The sequence below is a fragment of the Lytechinus pictus genome, chromosome 6 (assembly GCF_037042905.1).
Source record: "Lytechinus pictus isolate F3 Inbred chromosome 6, Lp3.0, whole genome shotgun sequence".
Taxonomy (NCBI): domain Eukaryota; kingdom Metazoa; phylum Echinodermata; class Echinoidea; order Temnopleuroida; family Toxopneustidae; genus Lytechinus; species Lytechinus pictus.
This window is the reverse complement of record NC_087250.1, coordinates 13,775,074-13,791,689: the sequence shown is the minus strand read 5'-3', so window position 1 is coordinate 13,791,689 and position 16,616 is coordinate 13,775,074. Positions and strand designations below refer to the sequence as shown.

Here is a 16,616-nt window from a genome sequence, read left to right as displayed (position 1 = left end):
TGTGATACTGGTCTGGTATTCCTGTAGTACTGTCCTGTGATACTGGTCTGGTATTCCTGTAGTACTGTCCTGTGATACTATCCTGTGGTGATAAATAGTATCACAGGACAGTATGACAGGACAGTACTTTAGGAATTCCGCAGACCAGTATCACAGGAAAGTACTACAGAACAGTACTACAGGACAGTACTGCAGGAATACCAAGAGACCTTACCGCAGGACAATTCCTGCAGTACTGTCCTGTGGTATTCCTGTGATACTGATCTTTGATATCTTCTGTGGCATTATTGGTCTCATCCTGCAGCCTTCTTGTGATACTTTACTGTGGTAATCCTGCAGGGGTATTCTTGTTGATTTCCTGTGACAATCCTATGGTATTGTCCTGTAGTAGTCTGTGCGATTTTCTCACGACACCGTCCTGCACTGGTTTGTTAGGCGTAGTAGTTTGTAAGAATTTCCTGTGATCCAGCACAACAACTTTGACATCTTGACTAATGAAAAGAGGCGTGAAAAAACCCACAAATTTGCAAAGACGTTAAAAGCATATTCACATACCTTTATTATGTATGAGCTGTACTATGCACAGTATAGAACATCTTTGATATCATAAATGACTGCTAGAATAATGCAGTAACATTTCATCTTTAGGATAAGACATGTACAAAGATTTATATCCATGAACATTGAGATGCCACATGAACTACTTTCACTATTCATACATTGCTGCCATTTTGAGATCACATAAAGAAAGCTAGATTCGACCCAGAATCCTTCCCTCTAACACAACAATAAGCGATTATTATTAATACCTTGGTCACATTCCTTGACCGGTTGCCTTACGGCGAGACAAAATCAGCAGTTTTAGGTATTCCTGTACAAACCACCCACGTGTAGCTGGTAGTAGCTGGTACAAGGATGATTAAGACTGTTAATTTTGACTCGACGTAAGGCCACGAGCCGGCGAATGTAACCAAGGCTTAACCAGTATTATGGTTGCAAAAAAAACTGTAATAGCTGAGCAATTGCATTTTCCCCTTCTTGTCAACACCCGATTGGCTTAATACTAAAAGCAGAACATCCTTTACTCAACCATGTTATGAAACAATGGATAACCACTTCTGCATGTACAGATAATGCATGGTGCACATACAGTAAGGGATGAAATTATGATGTGTTGATCACCAGTATAAACTTAAAGTACATGAACGTAATCATAATCACTTCATTTTGCTCAGAATTCACTTAAGTCCATAAATACTGAAAGATATTTTTGAATGAATTTCACATGATTTAGAACGTTCACCATAGGTTAGAAAAAATATTTACATAAGATTACTTTGCCAAAACGTAGATCAAATCTATTGAGACATTAACCTTTTTGACATTGAATAGGCATATCATTTTACACAGTCTTCTTGTCTAAGAATTGCTCCAACTACGTATTGAAGGGTTATATATGAATGTAAGCATGAGCCCATCATAAACACGAAATTGCGGGATGTAATTTGATTTGCTACATGTCATAATTGATAACTAAATGACGTTCAATACTTGATGTTGCTACATAAAATAATTAAGGTCATGTGGCAATGTGAATTCATACCTACTCGAGTCATTTAGTAATTTCAATTAGTATATGACCTAATTAATTATGACATATAGCTCAAAATTGACTTGAATAATTATGACCAATTTGATTGACCTCAATTATTTGAAGTAGCAACATCAATTATTTAACATAAGCACTCTCAATCGAGGTGGAGTAACTCTTCTTTAGGTCATGTTACTATTCGAATTGGAACATGTCATTGTTTAGGTCATGCAGCAATTCAAATTACTTGCTCAAGTAAACAATTACAATTGTAATATCACGCAAAATGAATTAGCTGTACATGACATAATTCTGTTCTTTGATGGGCTTATGCTTCCATATATTAAGTAAATGGCTTTAATTCTTAATGATTATCCAAAAATTCATATACATAAAATAAACCAATATGAAGAGCATCATATCCAAAGTGATCACCAGTTCACCCAATGTTACAGTACAAAAATAAAAAGCTGATTTTCTTATGTACTTTCACACATGTTATACATGTGCACTGTATGTCACTTGACCCTGGCAGACAATAGAATTGACAAGCAGTGAGTCCTACATGTACATGTAGCTGCCTGGTTTGCATACTTTAATGTTATATGAATTTCAATCATGGCCATGTGCTGTTTATACACTAACTGGAGGGATCTTGTCATAATGTTATGTCAATTAAAAACTGAATAAAATCCCAATTATCCTGAATAGCTAGACTAGCCCCCTTGCAATGGACATTGTAATCTTGTTTTCTTTTACCTTTCATTATTTTTGAAAATTTTCATACAACTAGGGCTGGGACTAAAACCCGGGTACCCGAGTAGAAAAATCAATACCCGATACCCGAAAATTGCTCACCAGTATAATGTACATGTATTTGATTTGTATTGCGTAGTGTAAGACATGATTGTAACTCATTACAAAAGTACACAAGCCTCATTTTGAATTTCACCAATTACCCTCTAAATATCCATAAATATACAAGTTTTCAAGTGATGATGATGTGACCGAGATCGTTCAATCATCGCCATGTTTCTTTTGCAGCGCAGTGACGTCATCCAGCCACTGCGACGCAAACCAATTTATGAATGAAAATATAGTAAGCATGCGCATTGCAAGCCTCAGCCCCACGCAGTATTACGTCAAAACAAGTCTGCAATACTCTGTCACCTCATACCAAAATCGACCTACGAAGCACCAGCCAATCACGTTCTTGTTACCATTTTTAGTTCATCATAAACCGAAAATGGGAACACGATCGTGATTGGCTGGCGCATTTGACGCTCCGAAACCCGGAAATCAATTGACTTTGTTCACGTAGCGATACAAACTCACGAACACGATGTAATATCGATGCTACTTCGTAAGATTTTGACGGAAAAGCAAGAATAAAAATTTGCTTACCTGTGCAGTATCGGTGAGAAAACCTTTTATAATTCATATGATATATAGGAAAGTGGAATTCTAGGTCGATTTTGGTACGAGGTGACAGAGTATTGAAACTTGTTTCGATGGAATACTGCGTGGGGCACGGGAGGCTTGCAATGCGCATGCTTACTATATTTTCATTCATAAATTGGCTTGCATCGCATTGGCTTGATGACGTCACCTATGGGGTGTTTCCACCAGTCATATTTCAAGTGACATGATTTTCAGGTACCCACCCGAAAATTACCACGGGTACCCGAAGAGAAAAAACCCGAAAGTCCCAGGCCTACATACAACTCTTTGTTTTTTTTTATACTTTATCAAAGCTTTTATGATTATAAATGTAATTAAATAATTTGACTTGATAAATGTATATTACTGGTATACTAATTGTGAATTTTTAGCAAGAAACAGTATTTGTGTTGGATTAATACATAAAAATGTTGCGAAATTTCGGAACAGCGTACCCAGGCATCACAAATTTGGTCTCAAAAGATGTGCAAGACTTGAAAGTAAAAAGGCAGCTAACAGCCTCCCAGTTATTAACCCTTAGTTAAATTGGACCAATTTGACCCCCCCCCCTTCCAAAAATTTTGCGACCATGCTGTCGCACAATTTTTTTAAAACATGCCTCTTTCTAGTCTTGTGCATCTTTTGAGACCAATCTTGTGTCACCCGGTACGTGGTTCTGTAATAACGTGACATTATGTAAGTACATGTCATACCAAAAATTGCTCAAAAACGTGATTTTGTGTACAAAGTCAATGCAATAGAGGAAAAAGTATGATTTTGTATTCTAATTACGCATAAATTAGTATTATCACTTACTAACAATTTGCGTGAAATAATTTACAATTTAATTTTGTAAATTATGCCCTAGACAACCCATGTGCCAATGTTAGACGCGATTGTGCGGTCAAGATCTCAAGGAAGGGGGGGGGCCCTGGAAACCCCCCCTCCCCCCTTCCCCGGCCATATCAACTCCCAAAATACCCTGGCTTTAGTTGACTTTCTGGCTCCTCTTGAGTAGTCACCATTCATTGGACAGCTTGTTTTTATCCAAGTCTGTATAGCACGAGGCAGCTTAATCTGTAGAAAAAAAAACACATACCATTACGATAACATGAACAACATAAAAATACAAGAAATAAGGTGTTTTGCCCCCATCTAGATCTCTTTTCACAAGTACATATCTATCGGATAATGAGGTCCTTGCGGCTATCTCTCTTAGCATATTCTTGCTTATAAAAGCAAACTAAGCCGAAGAGTGACAAACAATTTATAATGCAAACAAATTGTCATAAGCACATATTGAAACTCTTTAATAAAACAATGAAGAATAAATCTACATCTTCTAACAAGGATTACACTGTATGCCACTGCATGAATACAATCTGCTTAATTTTGTAATTATAATATCTACTGAAGTGAATGCCTATATAATCACCTTTTATGAACTCCAACCGTGTCTTGTACAAGAACATGGCCTTTTCTGTGTACACCTGTAGTATCTTTCCCACATAATGCTGGACTTGCTGCTCGATCATCCAGAGATCCCTCTTTGAATCTTTAATGAAATGAAATGAATTTGAGTGACATAGTAAAATTTTATTTGCAGGTTAATACAAATACATGATGTAATAAAAGTACATGATAAAACTTCTTCATTTCCATATTTCAGTGTTACAATTCAGGTGCAAAGAGTCATATTCTTTAATAATATTCAACATAAAATCAATGAAAACTAGTGCTGTTGTCGATAGGCCTCATATCGACATTGATGTCGACATACGAAGGATTTTCAAAATTCCGACATGTCGACATGCACGCACCCACATCGACATGTAAACATAAAATAAAAAGGGGTCTAGCCTACAATCACGAGTGTAAAGATTAGCTGAAAAGTTAGAAGCATTTATACACAGTAATTGGCGCGATTAAAAGGTTTATTCAGCTTAGCAGCGCATTAAATGAAAAAAGAATATCTGCGAGCTGTGCGGCAGTAGAAATACGTCAGTGCAGGGCCGGCCTGCCCGATCGAGCCGCCCTCGATATCCCGTTATAGCGAGAGTAGCATTCACCGTACCCATCCACGGAAATATGTACCCATCGCGCGCTATTCACCGTGCTTGATAATACGTTGCTCCTCAATGCATTACTTTTCACATAAACGTGAGCAGCAGCGAACACGTGTTTTTGTCAAAGTTGTGACTGCCGCAATTGAGCGCTTACTTCATATCACGAAGTCACAGAAAACTTCCCTTCATTCGTTTGGAGATCGTTGCACGGATCGCCGCGGAAGTGATACTGAAATTATCGGTCGATTTTCATTACTTTTCATTGTCAAATTGAGGAGCTTGCGTTTGCAGCAATGATCACTGTTGTAATTGGTGATTCTCAAATTGGCTACGAGTGTTATTGAGCAATGCTTTCGAAACCGGATCCTGGTACAAAAACTTGATTCTCCAGAAAAAAAATGTGGATTAAATCGGTGATTTTGGAAGCTCAATTCCCGAAGTGAGCCTGTATTATATAGATCTAGTGTGGGGATATCACTCGTGTCAAGGTGAATATATTTGATTGAGAGTGTTGTTCCACGATCGAATGCGTTTTTTTTATGTTAGGGAGCCCAGGCTAAATTACGGTCCCTTTTTCATGTCGACATTGTCGATGTCGGGATTAATTTTTAAGCGACATGTCGACATGGATTTTTGTTCCCGACAACAGCACTAATGAAAACATTAAAAGTAGAGGAGCATTTTAACCTTACTCACAGTCTGTTATTGTCGCTAAAGTCTTTACAATAAGAAGATTGGGCACTTTGCCGACATCGCGTAATGCTTTGCATCGATTTACATGTATAATAGTCTTTGTGCCTAGTCTTTTCTATGTAGTGTCTTTAATATGTAGATAAAACATGCGTCCTTTAGCTAGTTAGACGAACAATTTTGGAAATTAAAGACGGATCCATATTTTATCAACCGGAAGAGAAATTAGTGCTTAAATGAAGCTATTTGAGGGATATTGATGATATTTAGGGTGAATTGACTTCACATCTTTTCGTAAGTTTGTCATGTTCATAGAAGGCCGGACTTGATTTTATAGAAACCTCTTTTAAATTTGTGGGATTGCCTACCTCGAGTGAAGTTTGTGCAGGCTCCACTCCACTTCACTATTGCTACACTACGCTCCACCTACCCAAACTTTGAGACCGTGAACTGGATCTGCCGATCTGATATTCCGAGTGACAAAAAGTGGGATCTTATGGGGGGGGGGATATCAAATTCATGCAACATCACGCTCTTTAAAAAAATTAAAACTAATATTCTTCCTGCACACAAAGTTTCAGTTCTTCTCCATGCCTCTATCCGTCTCAAAATTGATGATTTAGAGCCAACATGAAGTTTCTCACACGTATCAATATTCAATACATCGCATGCGTGTGAGGTCGGTCGGGTCAGACCAGGCCCGGTATCTCGCGAATATTGCATCCGCATGCAATGTTTTGAAATCGGCAGCGAATTATAAATATGTGTGAGGAACTTCATGTTGGCTCTAAATCACCAATTTTGAGACTGATAAAAGCATGGAACTAAATGAAACTTTGTGTAAAGTAAGAATATTAGTTTTAATTCTTTTTAAAAATCAAGATGTTGCATGAATTTTATATTCCCCACCCCCATAAAATCCCACCTCTGTCACTCAGAATATCAGATCGAGTTCATGGTCTCGAAGTTCGCGTCTGTAACGTTGGCGAAGAACAATAGAAAACAAGATGGCGGCGTAAACATCGGGCAAGTCTCTTCCGTCTAATCATGATATTTTTCGCATTTTTTGGAATGAATTTCTTCTTCAAAAATAACGACGAGAGCGTAGAAATGTTGGAAATTAAGTTTTATCCCATGTACATGATTTAGGTCTAACGTTAGGCTAGATCTTTTAGAAGGAAAGTAGAAATCTCGGGGCCGGGGGTGAAAGTTTCAAGTTTTGGCTTCCTCTGTGTGGGTATATGAGAAAGGATCCCTGGCTTCATATGAGAGTGACCTTACGAAGTTACGTTAGTAAATGATTTTCACTCTCTAGAAGCCGCCTGGCTAGGCCTACAGCCATTCCCGATCACGATATTTTGAAAAGTGGTGGATATATTGACTTCAAATGTGACTGAGAGACTTGTCATGACATTTGGGAACAAATATTGGTGATGAGGTATGCTGGTATTAATCGGCCGGTGCGAAACTGCATTAGCGCCCACCCCTGACCTGGCTACAATCATGACAATACAAACATCCTCACCGCCGCCATCAATATACTACTAACTTAGCCAGCCGTTGGCCGTCCCCGGCCGCGCACACCGCAGATCAGCCCCCACCCGATAAGCGATCGGGAACAACGGCAGTGCAGTGGCCGTACGGTAATGATTAAAAAGTCGAAGAAATTTAAGTGCATGCCGCGCCAAACTACGAAAAATTGATCTAACTTACTGTTTAGCCTGTTGTGTGAATGTCTTAAGAAGTCGTTGTCCGAATCTGATCCATATTCTGTTAGTTTTTGTTGAAATATTGACGGCCTTCTTCATCAAGCTTCGGGTTCAGCTGAGCAGTTACGAACGTTTTTTTTCAAATGGCGGAACCGGAAACACGTATACGGTACATGCAGTCCGTGCGTTTGTACGGGGAGCTCGGAGGGGGGGGGGGGGGGGTCTTACTTTTTACTTGGCAACCAGACAATTTGACTATTTTCGCCATCATTTATATATCATATTATTAACGTAAAGGAATTGAATAAAGTAAAATTCAAATATTTATTTCTTCTTCCTTTCTTTTTCTTTTCTATGTCTTTTAATTTTTTTCTTTCTCTTTATTCTTTTTTTTAATATAAGGATAGGATTTAAAAACATGTCTCACAATTTTACTGAAAATATGTTATATAGGCCTACTAGTATGCAAGTAGGATGACAAAGAAAGCAATGAGGAAAATCACAGCTCCAATCCTATGTATTTTTAATTTTATTTCTTTTCAAAAACACACATTTTATCCTTTCTTGCGATCGAAGGAAAGATCCCTTTATAAGGTTCAAGTAGTAAAAGAAAATAATCTTAGATCAAGTGCCGGCAGGGTATTTTGATAAGGGGTGGAGGAGCAAGACAAGCAAATATAAAGATACCATTTTGAAGCGAAACATAAGAAAAGATAATAACTTTGCCAACGAGGTAAAAAATAATATGATATCGGTTGTGACACTTTAAGGATGGAAAATAGTTTGAAAATATATAGATACAAACTTCATACAAATAAGAAAAAAAGAAGCAAAATAAACTGCCATCATATGTGAACAGAGATACAAGATTGTTCTTGCAATTAAAAAACATATTTACAAACTATATATAGCTTCGCATCATAAAAAAAGATTGAAAATATCCAAATTTATTTGATTTAAAAAGAAATAGATATAAACCAGCCTGGCTAACATATTGCAAGGTGGCAAAGATATAAACCGGGGATATAAAGCAAAAAATAGGCCTTAAAATGGAAATTAAATATCCTATTTTTAGTTTATCCTATTCCACCTGTAAAAAATATTGTGAATAGGAGAACAAATATTGAAGTAATTTTATTTATAATAATATATTTGTAAGAAAATAGGTCCTTTTTACTAAAAAAAAATAAATAAAAAAATAGATGGGAAACTTGGAAAAATGTATTTTCTCGCAATAAAAACTTTAAGGGGCCAGAATCGCATTAAAACTTGGTTATGAAACGTGTAAAACAAAATCTTAGATAGCATTTTAACTGAGATTTATTTTTTAATCAACATTCAACGCTGAACTTTCTTATGTTAATTGTTTATCAATATTTTGTGAAAACAGATAGTGTGCACATCGTCATGAATATTCATTTGGTGGGCTGATGATGTGACATTCCCATTTTTCTTTTTTAATGTTAGATATGAAATTATGATTATCTATTTTTTCAATACATGTGTAAATAATGTGTCCCCATTGTAAAGTTGCTGCATTAAATAACTAACGCGGTTAATTAGTCGTCATTCCAATTGTTTAAGTTCTTGGTAGAAATATGTTGAATAAATCTAATTTCATATATTGTACAAAAGAACATGGGATATGACATCATCAGCCCACCTAATGAATATTCATGAGACATGCCTAAATAAAACTGTTTCATGGGAATATTGCAAATCCTTAAAATTCAACTTAACTTCGTTATTTGTCATCCGATTTTGAATAAATTTTAAGCATTTTGTTTTGTGAATTTTACTCTATTTATTGATTATCTCTAGCGTTGACCTCCCCTTCAATTATTTTCTTGTATTGTTAGAAAGAGATGGATGAAGTAGAATAATACGTTCATGCTTATATTTTTATTCATTACAATATCTCTTTGAAATTCAACCCGGCTTCCTCACAACCATTAAGCTCTAAGAGTGTTAGGTGTGTCCTGTATATTTCAACACGTACCCTTTTAAATATAGTCATTTTTTTATTATTCATCCTGTTTTTTATGAAAAATAAGTGGCGAACAAACAAAACAAAAATGATAATTGAAATTTAAAAGAGCGCATGAAAAAGAAATAAACCTGAAAACGAACAATAGTCCTCAAAATATAAGTTGCCCATTTTGGGGTCGATAATTTTTCGCATTTTTCAGTTCGCGCTTTGCTCCTAGTTTTGATCTAGTACGTATAGTACCCTTTCTCGTAGAAATAGAAGCTATCAAACTTAAAACCTCTGAGTCTCAGTAGGCATAACCCCCCCCCCTCGCTGATATAGACCTACACAATGGGACAGGGTGAAATATAATTTTGAAATAGGGCCTATATGTCACAATCTAGCTATCACAAAATTAAATTTTCATATAAAAAATTGTACTTTTTAAAATGAATGGTGCCCTTTTAAGCCATATGGCCTTCTAAAAATATAAGACTCAATACGCTACTGACCGCTCCCGAAACTGAAAAAAAAGATAAATCCCTCACTGGAAATAAAAAAAATAGTCTGTGGTACAAACAGGGCTTCCATACAAGTACTGAAGGAAACTAATTTTTTCATGTACTGTACCACAGAAAATACACCAGTAGCGTCTGTGATACAGTTTCAGTCATATTTCTGGGGTGGCTGCATGAGAAGTACCGCAGGAAATTTTGAAAGTATAGCACTGGGGTTGCCATAGAATTTTAGAAGTGCCTATATTGAGTCCTGCAGGAAATTTCAAAATTTTCATTTACCACAGAAGTATCACAGGGTTTTCATAGAAGTGTCTTCAATAGGATCGAGTACTGCAGGAAATTTCAAAATGTTCATGTACCACAGAAGTATGGGGGTTTCCATAGAAGTGCTTAGTAATAGGAGTACTGCAGGAAATTAAAAAAATTTTCATATACAACAGAAGTATCGCAGGGTTGTCATAGAAGTACTGCAGGATATTTTAGAATTTTCATGTACAACAGAAGTACGACATAACTATCACAGAGTGATATTGTATACAGTTATGTACAACAGAAGTATTACACAGGTACGACAGAGTACCATTAAGGTATTGCATGAAATTTTCATATTTGTATGTACCACAGAAGTAGAACTATCACAGAGTGATACCACAGGAGTCCTGTAGTAATTCCTTATACAGTTTTGTACAACAGAAGTATCACACAGGTACGACAGAGTACCATTAAGGTATTGCATGAAATTTTCATATTTTTATGTACCACAGAAGTATGACAGAATTATCACAGAGTGATACCACAGAAGTCCTGTTGTAATTCTATATACAGTTTTGTACAACAGCAGTATCACACAGGTACGACAGAGTACCATTAAGGTATTGCATGAAATTTTCATATTTTCCTGTACCACAGAAGTATGACAGAACTATCACAGAGTGATACCACAGAAGTCCTGTTGTAATTCTATATACAGTTTTGTACAACAGAAGTATCACACAGGTACGACAGAGTACCATTAAGGTATTGCAGGAAATTTTCATATTTTCCTGTACCACAGAAGTATGACAGAACTATCACAGAGTGATACCACAGAAGTCCTGTGGTAATTCTGAGGTACCGTCGTGTATGACAGAAGTATCACACAGGTACAACAGAGTACCACTAAAGTACTGCAGGAATTTTTTGTAAGGGCCGGGCCACTTCCATTCACGAGTGGATACCATGCGCGACCATGAGATCTCAAAAAGCACCCTAAACACGTATTTTCCATATTCTAAAATTGCACCCCTTAATACGTATTGGCGTGTGAAACCCTACCCTTAACAAGTATTGGAAACAAAACGATACTAATTGCAAGTATTCCCTGAATTGAACCCCTAAACAAGTACAGCGGTATGTCACGGACGTCGGTCGTCGGTTTTACCTTTACCTACATCATTACATGGGTTTAACAGCCCAACTCGCGCCAATCATACTCTAAACACGTAGTGTTGACTCTTGGAGCAAAAAGTACATCCTTTATAAATATTTTAGTCTTGATTTTTATACCCTCGCAAATTCGACCCTAAACACGTAGCTTTCCTAGCGAAATAGATACCCTTTTTTCATTATTTTAGTGTTTTTGACACCCTTATTACGTTACGTACGTAACGTGCCCTATCTTGAAAAAGACATCCTTTTTACGTGTTTTTTTGGTCGCGCATGGTATCCACTCATCAATGTAAGTGGCCCCCCCGGGCGTCTTTGGCAAAGAGTGTTGCATTTCAGCACCATACGCTAGCTGGTAAATCGCCGTTTAGGGTAGCCTTTTCTCTCTCTCTCTACACGCCATTTAGGGTTGCTAATTTGGTTATGAAGATGACGCCATTGAGGGATGCAAATATTCAATTCAATTCAATTTGCATTTATTTCATTCTCGATAAAAACAATTATAAAGCAAGGTATGAAAAACAATATATTTACAAGTAAGAGTAAAAATGAAAATGAAATGGGCCGGGAACTGCATAAATAAAGCCAATTAAGTGGCCTAGCTTGTGGAAGCGCAGTTCCCAAAACATTAATAACATGACATGGTATAGAGAAACAATAAGATAAAGAATTAAACATGATTATAAACAAGAAAAAACAACAGAAAAAGGTGTCAATCGATCTACAAGAAAAAAAATAACTATACATATATTTAAGATAAAGGAACTGCTTCAATCTTTTTTTGAATGACCTATAACAGACTTGCTTTCAATTACATCTCCAAGGGTGGAGTTCCAAATTACAGGGAAATTATGTCTTACACATTTCATTACGTCATTAGTTTTAACTGGCCATAGGTGAATCTTTAAAACGAGTATTGTGATTATGTATCCGGTGATTAAGGGTAAACATTTTATGGATATTAAGAGGTACGTAGTTTATTCTGGAAATAAAAGAAACCAATTAATGCAATAGAAAAATAATACAAATCATAAATATTAAGAGACTTTATTTTTCGAAACAGTGGGGCAGAATGGGCTTGATAATGACATCCCATACATTCATATGCGAATTAGGGCTTTTTTCTGCAATTGAAATAATTTTTCTAAATTTCGTTCGACTGCAATTGCCCCAAACAACAACACAATAATTAAGATATGTATAGATCTACGCCGTTTAGGGTTGCAAATTTGAGAAGATTCGAGAGCAGACCTAATTAGCAAACACCATGAAGGGAGTGGTTTCAGGGATATACAAAATAATCCTCGCACACGCCGGCCACTCATGAGAGAAATACCCCGGCCCGTATACAGTATAGTCTCTAGTCTTACCCCCGGCTCTATACTATATAGGCAGCACGCCTAGGTTTTAGGCTAATTAGTCTATATACCATTTTGTTTGATTCATACCGGGGATTCCTATGATTTGTTTTTTAATTATTATTAAAACAACAAAAAAGAAAATATATAGAGGTTTAATTATAATGTATGTATTTTTCAACACATTAATGGTATGGATTCCATTTTTTTTCTTCAAGTTTTGATGAGATTGGTAGAACGAATGGTAAGTGAAGCATCAGTCAGTCAAGGCAAGCAACATTTTTCACTTTCATTCATTAATTTAGGCTAAAAGATGGCTATACAAAGTGGCTAAGAGAGGTGTCATTGAGATTAAATTATGCTGGCCTTATATACTTGCAATGATAAAAAAAAATGCCGGGAATTTATATGTAACATAAATTTAACATCAGTAATCAGTATATGGTATCAATTTGATTTCGATATGTTTTCGCCACTTAGGGTATCGAATTAGGGGCTTTTCCCAGTTATAACGCACTATGGGTGGCTTTTCTCATGGGTTACGCCATTTAGGGTTGCAAATTTAGTTAATGTAGTTACGCCGTTTAGGGTGCACTGAGGTTGTCGGACACGGGTGTAGAAGCTATGTGGAGAGTGACCCCCCGGGAAAATTGTCATGCTTGTTCTTGTCCCATACATTTTGTACGGTGGCTCAATTATCCTAGAAGGTGACTCAACTTACCCCATGTGTGGGGCAAGTTGATCCATATATATCTGACATATTTTTTTCAAAGATGACAATGAATTTCAGTATGGGGGTAGAATGGTATATATATATATATATATATATATATATATATATATATATATATATATATATATATAGGTAAAAATGTTTCCCAAGAATTAAATTTTAAGACAAGGTACTTATTTCTACAAGATTACGAATCATATAAGTTCTAACATGAAACAAAAATGGCTCAACTTACCCCGCCTTCCCCTATAAAAAAGAGACAGATTTAAAGTCTATACAATTTTTGTTTCAAATTATGATGTCTATATTTTGGTGTTAATATAGATGCTCTGAAGTTTTATCTTTCAAATGCCATTAAAAATTTTCAGTTTCGTTCATGCTTGAGCGAACACGAATTAAATGTTTTTGTCAGGGGTTAAAAAGGAGGCTTGCACCAAAATGGCATAGAATGATGATAATCGGACTTTACATCATCATCTTTGCCATAATTTTCGAATTATGCGGTCAAAATAATTCATTTTTCAAATCTGTTTATTTTCTTGAATTGTTCTGTTGTTTCTTTTTATTCTCTTTTTGAATATTCCTTCTTTGAGCAAAAACAAAATAATTTCAACCGATCCTTTCATTGTGTGCTACAAAAGTTACTGCCTTGAACAGTGGCATATACAGATGGGCGAGAAAAAAAGTAGAAAGGAAAAAGTGGAAAGGAATTAAAAGGAAAGATAGAAAGTGAAATATGATTTATTTTCTGAATATTATGTCAAAATCTATGACAAAATTGATATTTAAATCAAAATTTTGAAATTTTTGCTTGCTCGCTTCGCTCGCTCACAACTTTTTAATACATTTTATCTGATCTGCCATATCTAGCTCCTTCAATATTGACCCAGTACACCATTGCCATTGAAAGACATGAATCCTTTCCTGTTTGATCTGTTGCTTAAGATTTAAACACTTGTTTAAACTGTTTAAACAATTACTGTAAGGTTTATATTTATAGTAAACAGCGTTGTATAATTTTTTTACTGTGTTGGTCAAGGAAACAATACCCCCTTCAAAATAGGATTCATGTTTTTAAAGGTACCATAACATAATTCCTTTTACATAATAAAAGGATTTGAATAATTTCAAGTTCTCCCAATTAATAATGCAAATCTAACTGGGTTGACAAATAGTCTTCTTTTCTTAAACTTATGAAGGAAAATTAAAAGGTAAAAGAAGTTTAAATTGAAAAAAAAAATTCAAGTAAATAAATAAATTTGTACATGAAATTTGACAGCATAATTCGAAAATCATGGCAAAGAAAATGAAAAGGTTAAAATGAAGTCTGCTGATTAGGAAGAAGTCTGATCGTCAAATTTATAATTTCTGCCATTTTGGCGCAAGCCTCTTTTTGAACCCCCGACAAAAACGTCCCGTGTTCACTCAAGCATGAACAAAATTTATTTTCTTAAATGGCATTTCAAAGATAATATTTTAGAGCATCTATTAACGTCAAAATAAAGATATCATAATTTGAAACATTTTTTATAGACTTTTCAAAACTGTCCCGGTTTTTGTACGCACTGTATATTAAATTAAATGTAAATAATGATAGAACTACAAAGGCAAAGATATCCGAGGGACCAAGAAAAGAAATGGAAAGAAAGCGAAAAGGGCCAAAATATGAAATTATTTGCTGGGTATTATGTTGAAGTGTGTTATAAAATCAGATTTTATTTTTAAAAGGTCATTACATACCCTCACCCGCTCCCTCAAAATAGATAAAAAGAAAAAAATCATATGTACCAGATATGAATGTGGTTGGAATATTTTGGTTTGGATGTAAGATCTAATCACCTACAGACTTTTCAACAGTGCCAGATTTGCCACACATTACAATACCATACGATAATTATTCAATTTTCACATTTTGCTTAATAAAGAACGGGCTAGAGAAGTGTAACATAAAGCAATATGTTTTTATTAGAGTACATTATGCTTCTGTAATATTCGAACCCATTTCTATATCATTTTATGATTGATTTCAATACTTGCTAGTATTGGAAAAATATTTCCATTGTAATTTATATCTTAATTGTATCTAAAACATAAAATTTGTTAAACTAGATCGAAAGATTATAGTTCTTTAAAACAATTACAATATGATCAATACTTTGATTGTATAGATATACATATATTCATTTTTAGTTTAGTTTATTCTATATTATCATTCTGTTTTTATAATGAATTATCACTAACTGTAACCCAAAACGGTGTTTGTTTGCTCCAAGGAAAATCGGTTTGCATCCTCTTAGAGGAATTTCCACTTGTTATAATTTTGCTTCCAAGCTGTGCAAATCGCACTTTCCCTAAACGGTATAACTCCCCACCCAAACAAAATGTATAACTGTGCACCCTATACATGAAAAACCATTTTAGAGGGTTAAAAGTTGCATCCCAAAAGGAGCGCGAATGGTGCATCTGACGTGTCTTAAGTGTGTATGGTTCTTAAATTGTTATTACAAACTTCACATATCAGCAGCTATTAAATATCATTAATAATTATACACAGTAAAAACGCTGTTTAAGATTTTATACAACGCTGTTTATTATATGAACCTTACAGTATTTGTTTAACCGTTTAAACAATCATGTTTAATTTATTGAAAATTAGAAATTGAAAATTAAACTTTGTTGCTTAAGATTTAAACACTTGTTTAAACTGTAAGGTTCATATAGTAAACAGCGTTGTATAATTTGTTTTACTGTGTATAAAATGAATGTCTCAATCTGTCAATGGTGTGTTTATAATTACAGCCGTTCTTCACACACGTAACATTATATTCAGCCAACAACGGCGTGATAGAAAAATGGTAATTAAAATAGTGAGCGAGATATGAAAGACGTTGGGGCGGAAAATTTAATAAACACTATTGTGTTTTTTTCTTTCACCCGCACATCTGTTCAAATCTCGACACCAATCAATATTTCATGAGGCGGGAAATGAAAAACCGTATATGCAGAATAGCGGAGCATAATATTACTATTTATTTACAATGCCATATGGTATATCGAGCAAGGCATTTATTTGTTTCATGGTGTGTGATACGAGAGGATATAGAGACATATATTATC

General features: G+C 35.3%; 1 long non-coding RNA gene across 1 annotated transcript; it reads right to left on the bottom strand.

Annotated features, from left to right (window-relative positions):
• Positions 1-535: 535 nt before the first annotated feature.
• On the bottom strand, positions 536-7,650 carry LOC129280691 (uncharacterized). Its single transcript, XR_010293893.1, has 3 exons — positions 7,501-7,650; positions 4,467-4,586; positions 536-4,108 (listed from the first exon to the last, which is right to left on the bottom strand). It is a non-coding gene; the product is annotated as an uncharacterized LOC129280691 (long non-coding RNA).
• Positions 7,651-16,616: the final 8,966 nt, after the last annotated feature.